This window comes from Aegilops tauschii, chromosome 5 (genome assembly GCF_002575655.3).
Source record: "Aegilops tauschii subsp. strangulata cultivar AL8/78 chromosome 5, Aet v6.0, whole genome shotgun sequence".
Classification (NCBI taxonomy): domain Eukaryota; kingdom Viridiplantae; phylum Streptophyta; class Magnoliopsida; order Poales; family Poaceae; genus Aegilops; species Aegilops tauschii.
This window is the reverse complement of record NC_053039.3, coordinates 106,463,856-106,470,709: the sequence shown is the minus strand read 5'-3', so window position 1 is coordinate 106,470,709 and position 6,854 is coordinate 106,463,856. Positions and strand designations below refer to the sequence as shown.

At 40.0% G+C, this 6,854-nt stretch overlaps 1 long non-coding RNA gene across 1 annotated transcript; it reads right to left on the bottom strand.

The window, feature by feature from the left end:
• Positions 1 to 1,369: 1,369 nt before the first annotated feature.
• On the bottom strand, positions 1,370 to 4,593 carry LOC109786468 (uncharacterized). The gene is made up of 3 exons (XR_002238324.4): positions 4,224 to 4,593; positions 3,448 to 3,540; positions 1,370 to 1,675 (listed from the first exon to the last, which is right to left on the bottom strand). It is a non-coding gene; the product is annotated as an uncharacterized lncRNA (long non-coding RNA).
• Positions 4,594 to 6,854: the final 2,261 nt, after the last annotated feature.

The following is a 6,854-nucleotide window of genomic DNA, read 5'->3' as shown; positions in this document are numbered from 1 at the left end:
TCCCACACGCAGCTGAACCCTGTGGAAAGACCTCATTAAAATCATGCCTACCTACCGTGGGGTAACAACTGTACAAGTCAAATCTGGTTCTACGGCTCTGTTCTGGAAGGACATGTGGAATGACTCCATCTACACCACATCCTCCCCTCGAGCATTCTCCTTTGCTGCCAATGAAGATATCTCAGTTCGAGAGTTCCTGGCAACCACGGATCTGGCTGCAACCTTTCACCTACCGCTCTCCATGCAAGCCCATGACGAGCTACGTCAAATTCAGCGGGAGGTCTCTCATATCACCCTAGATGACTCAAGAAATCAGTGGATTTGTGCATGGGGAGCCCAGACTTTCAAGACCTCTGCCTATTACACCTTTGTCTTCCGGGACGTGCAAGCTCATGAGGGGTTCAAATGGCTTTGGAAGGCCAAATCAATCCCAAAAATCAAAGTGTTTGGCTGGTTTTTGCTCTCTGACAGACTCAATACACGCAATATGCTGAGCAGACGACACTACAATATTGGTGACAACCTAGACTGTCTTCTTTGCAACCAACACGTTGAGGAGACTGTGGAACATTTGTTCTTTGGCTGCACCTTTAGTAGATCATGTTGGCATCTCTTGGGGATTCATTGGCCGACGCAGGGCAACAGGTTGGATATGATTTCACATCTAAAAATGAGGCATGGGCGCAAGATGATCATGGACATCTTTTTGGTGGCTGCCTGGAGCCTCTGGAAGGAACGCAACAACAACTATTTTCGACATGTGACCCCAACGGTCGCCTCCTGGAGGACACGCTTCAAAAAAGACTTCTATGATATTAGCCATAGGCTAGCTACCACCACATAAGAAACACTTTCTATTGGAAAGGTTAAGTTTAAACATTGTTTTCGGTCTGCTAATCAAGCGACTCATGAGCTAGCTCAGTATTGCTTTTGTAATAAGATCTCGAGTAGCTGGTCTGAGGAGCCCCCAGGTTGCCTCACAGCTAAACTAGTGGACGATGCAACCCTCACAGCTAAACTAGTGGACGATGTACTGATTATTTGATCTTAATAAAGCTAGCCATGATGGCCTTCCCTCAAAAAAAAAAAGCTACCACCACATAAGAAACACTTAGTGGCCACGATTATTGCTGCTTTTATCTAGCCACCTCCACCCCCATGTAACCCCCCCCCCCCCCTCTTTCCTGTAAATACCATGTAACACCACCACCTATATATATATATATATATATATATATATATATATATATATATATATATATATATATATATATATATATATATATATATATATATATATATATATATATATATATATATATATATGCAGTAGGAAACTCTCCTACTGTCTCAATTTTCAAAAAAAAAATCCGAAAAAGAAAAATATGACAAGGTCACGATCAGATTTCCATACGTCTCGGCCACCTCAAACCCAGCCACCTCAACCCATATAAGCAAGTACAACCAGCCGCACAATGACACACCAATCAATTCGAAGTTGACAAACACGACGACTTGAACATATTGAAGTCGACAGAGCTACCACGAAAATCCATGTCCAGCTGCTTCACTCGACGTCCGACGAAGTCATGCCAAAGCTCGCCCGACGCCCGACGAAGCCACGCCCAATTGCTCCAGTCAACGTTGGAAGAAGTCACGCCAAAGCACTTCTCGCCTGAATCATCAGATTTGGTGATTATTATTTAGCAAGCTTACTTTTTCTGCCTATAATCTTCATAAATCCTATATTAATTACATGTTGTTTTCTATTAATTTTGAGGACATAACACTATCGCATACAAGAAGTTCAGCGACTTAACTACAAGGGGACATAACTAGAACATTCAAGTGAACACAACAAGTGTGGGATTCAGTCAATCCTATAACCCATGAGCTTACTAGGCTAGATATGATACTGATGGATGAGCATGTCTGTTTTTATATACATTTAATTGGAATTTTTTCAAGTTAAGATGCAATTACTAACCATATTTGATTGTTTTTACAGGGTGAAACAATCCATGTTACTATTTGGAAGAATCTAATAGACATGTTTAGATCAAAGATCAATAAGAAATCTATTTATGCATTCAGCAATGTTTAAGGAATTGGAATTACAAAATATAGGCCAGTGAGCAATAAAATTAAAATATTTTTTGCATACAATACACAGGTAAAAGATGAAAGTTTTTCCGAATTATTGCCGCGAGTTTGCTACCATGGACACACTACAAGAAAGTACAGAAAAAGATACACAATGCTCAGGTATGTTGATAGTTGTAATTACGACTTCCACATAATTGATATTTCTAATTTTCATATCAATAATCTCCAAACATACATATGTCATTGGACAACTAACACAAATGAAGCCCGTGGAGAGAAGAATAACTTGCTTAATACATCTACATCTAACTTGCTGAACTCACTAGATGGGAAATCATAAGCACCAAAGATTATTAAAATTTTATGTGGAAAAAACTTATATTTTGATTCAATTTCAATGATATAATCTGACCTGTGGCACAGAAAACTATGCAGTAAAAAGAATATTTTTGCCTGCTGATGGCCTTGAGATGCTCTACTTGAACGATAAAGCCGAGGAGGTAACGGTGCATTAACCTTTTTTGAAAAATATGAAGTACCATCTTTAGAATTCCTTAACTAATTCATCTTACATATGTTGCACAGGAATTGATGGATGATGAGGTGGACACCATGTTAAAGAAGAAGCAGAACATGCCAGATAAAGAGGTGATTGATTTTTTTAACTATACACACTTCAGATTTTAGAGATGTGACTAATTTTTAAAAATTATATGTATGCAGTCACAGAATAATAAAGTTTCACCTGGCAAAATTTCATGTGAACTGATGTGTGTGAAATAGAACCCACATTGACAGTAATGGGAGTACATTAACCAAAGATGGGCGTCAAGACAAAATATCAGCAATAGCAGCACGCGAGCCCCAAAGTGGCAATAAAAGGAGACTTGAGATCTGTTGTGATATCAGATGACTCAGAGGATGAATGCACTGAGACGAATTCGCCAGAACAATAGGAAAAAGGTGTCCACGGGAACAATAGATGTGTTAAAGCAAAAGCCAAAAATACAATGCTTGAAGATGAAGATTAAGTAAATAGTACGACAAACTATTTGTATCGACCAAGATAAGTAAGAGTACCTGATATCAACCAGAATAAGGATACTTATTAGATTAAGCGTGTGAATGTTACCAATATTCTTAGTCCAAACAGATTGAAAACTTTGTTCATGTAGTTTCCTTTATGCACATGCTATTTTATCCGAATCTGTATGAGGCCAACACAATATACAAGAACATACTACAGGACCAGAGTTTGAGACATTAGGATTCACATCAAAATTTGAAGAAACTATACTTTGGCAAATCTATATGACGCCACCACAATAGACATCAACATACCTTGCTTCAGTAACTTAATAGCAGAACCAGATATAAGCAAATCAACAGCCTCTCTGCTGTTGCATACCGCTAGCTTTGCCCGGTGCCGCCATTCTGACCAAAAACAAGGTTCCCATTTTTAGACTTAGTAACAAAGCAAATCCACTATATAAAGATATAAAGATATCTAATTTACGCATAAATTTTCTAAACGGTCACTATACAATGGCAAATCAAGGCATAAATTTTCAGCACTAAAGAAAGTACAAAAACAAATTTAATATATTCTCTTTCTTGACCAGCTCCCAATAAGATCTTTTGGTTCACAAAAGGTAGAAGATACAGAGAAAGTGAAAAGAATGATCACCCATACATAAGCCCTCGGCACAAACAGGTTAGCTGACAGGAGCAGAAGAGATATATGTTGACTACATCACCATTGGTGAGCCCAAACATGATACACTGAAACGTGACTTGATCAAGAATAGTAGTGCACATATTGTCCTCCACCAAGTGATCAGCTAGCTATGAAAAGAGTTATGGAAAACCATGTGAATCCATACAACCATTTAGCTACGATTAATTGCTGTAGCTTTTCCTAAATTCAACAATATCTAATTTTCAGAACAATATCTAATTTTCAGAACCGTTATATCTAAATGTCAAACCAAGGCGTACATTCAGAGAAAGAAGATAAGTTCAGTTTAGTTTGTACTGCGGGCTCGCATATCAATTCAGTTTGGTTTGTATTGCAGGCGGTCAGAACCACAAACTAATCCAGGAAGAAGATAAGGGACCTGTTAGCTGATGGCCTGATGTGCTGCAGGCAGCCGGAATCGAGAGTCCTTGATCGGTCGAGTAGGGAGCTTGGTCCGGGCGGCGCTCTCCCTAGGCCTGCGACGGCGCTCCTTCCTAATCCGCCGCGGCGCTCCTTCCCTGCCCGCCGCGGCGGTTCACGGCAGCAGGTTCCCGGCCCGTTCCCGGTCCGGTGGTGTACTCTTCTCTGGTCCTCACGGCTGTGCGGGGCGGGCTCTCCTCCGCGGCGGCGCCGCTCGGCTGCTCGGAGCCGGCTCTAATCTCTCCTTTTCCCCACCGTTTTATCATTCTGCTTCGCTGGGACGCCTGAGGTGCGTATGTGTGGGGCAGTTTTTTACTGCTGTCCGTTGGAATGCGGTTTGGAGGGCTCATACATGGCCGCATGCTGTGTGGAACAGGGGATAGACTGAGATGATAACAATTTTTTCTTCTCTTATTATTTTAGAAAATGGGGGAGTTCACCATAGATGGACAAGTACGAGTTTTGTACTATTTAATTAGGTTTGGTCATACACGGCAAAACATGGGCAGGGGCACTCAGATGTTGGGCAGCAGCCTCGATTTCCTTTTGCCCTTTCAAAGACGATAGAAAGGAAAGGAATAGTGTTTTCCCCTCATAGAAGAAAGAGACGTATACATTCTTCTAAAAAAGCAGTGGCGTACACATGGGCGGATGGGAAGCACATGGACCAATTGGTTAGCCTGGATTGAGAAGAGTAAAAAGGATATTGTACATGCAAATTTATAACAAAGAAAAAAAATGGACGCGAAAACTAAAATAACATATGAAGATAATTTAAAGAAGGAGAATCGCACATATGAAGCTAAAATATTTAAATACGGAGGTTTCCAACACACAATAATTTAAAACATCTGTGCAATGTCACAGAAAGAAAATAACATGATTGAAACAAAAAAGAAGAAAGTCATTTATCCAAAATATAAAATAAATTAGAATCTAACTTATGTTAGCGACACTCTTCACATCTTGCTATTTCTCCATCAATCTCCTTACAATGTGTAACATTTTCCTCAAATCCAACACGTGTCATTCACTATCGACGTCTCATCACAATCTAATATTGATGACCCGGTGCCAATGACCTAAGACCCAGCCGAACAAATTTGTTACTATTGGGGAAGCACTATGAACGTTAGAATCAAAGTTTATCTCTGAGATGCTAAGTGTGATTTTACATGGACCAAATTATATCATTATCTAAGAAAATTGTAAGAGTTTGTACATCATAACCACCGGTGCATATCATCCTGATAGGATACATGCCCTGGAATACACTAAGAAAAAACATGGAAGAGCAAATTACTATTCCAGAAAATAAAAAATAAAGAAGAAATAAAAATACATAGTCCTACAAAGGTAAACACCATGATACAAAGGTACTAAATAAAAGTCTAACATAAAAACAGAGAAGTTTTTCTAGCCACGCAAATGCGCGGGTGCACATGCTAGTTATGAAACATATGACAAACACATTTAATTCTAACATACTTTCTATGCATAGGAATTTTATAAGCAAACCAATTATCAAGACAAAAACATCTAACAGAAGCAAAGAAAAGGAATAAAACATTGACGATCTCAACATAATGAGAGGTATTTCAGTAACATGAAAATTTCTACAACCATATTTTCATCTATCATAATAATTACATGTAGGATCATAATCAAATTCAAAAATATAGCTATCAAATAAAATATTCTCTTCATGATCCACATGCATGCAAAGTTGACACTCTTCCAAAATAGTGGGATTATCATCAAATAAAATCATGACCTCTCCAGGCCCTTTTATCAAAAAATTCATAGGATTGAATACCCTCTAAATATGTGGGATTATTTTTAGCTAAAGTTGACATTCTTCCAAACCCACTTTTAATATTATCACAAGCATATTCATCATGAGGTTTAAATAAATTTTAAATATCATAAGAATCATTATCACCCCAATCATGATCATTGCAATAAGTAGTGGACATAACAAAACAAGCATCCCCAAGCTTGGGTTTTTTCATATCACTAACACAATTGATATCAATAGAATTTATAATAACATCATTGCAATCATGCTTTCATTCAAAGAACAATCAGGTATAGGTGCAATAGCAATAATTTCATGTTTGTCGGCGTCCTAGGAACGGGGGTCCCCAGACTTGCCAGCCTGCAGCCCACGGCATGGCTCCTCTAGCGGCCATGTACGGCCCATCTTCATCAGTGAACACTCAAGACCCTCGCGAGGGGCCAAGCCTCGCGAGGCGGACGACACAAGACCTCCTCGGGGGCGGCCTCACTAGTATGGCTCATGAGGAGCAGAGAGATCAAGGCAAGGGGCACCTTGCGAGGTTCCTGTGACGCAAGCCATGACGACCAAGGCCACGCGGGCGCCAGAGAGCGCAGCATACTCGTTTCCTCTTTGGTTCTATAGAGGCAAGCGTAGGCGAGGAGTCTCGAGGCATCAGGCAAAGGTTTCCATATCGGTGCAACAGGACCAAGACCAGCAGGACGGAGGTCACCGTGGAGCCTAGGACAGCGTCACCACCAGAGTCTTTGGCAGGCGAAGACCACCTTTAGTCAGGATAACTTGTACTAGTTG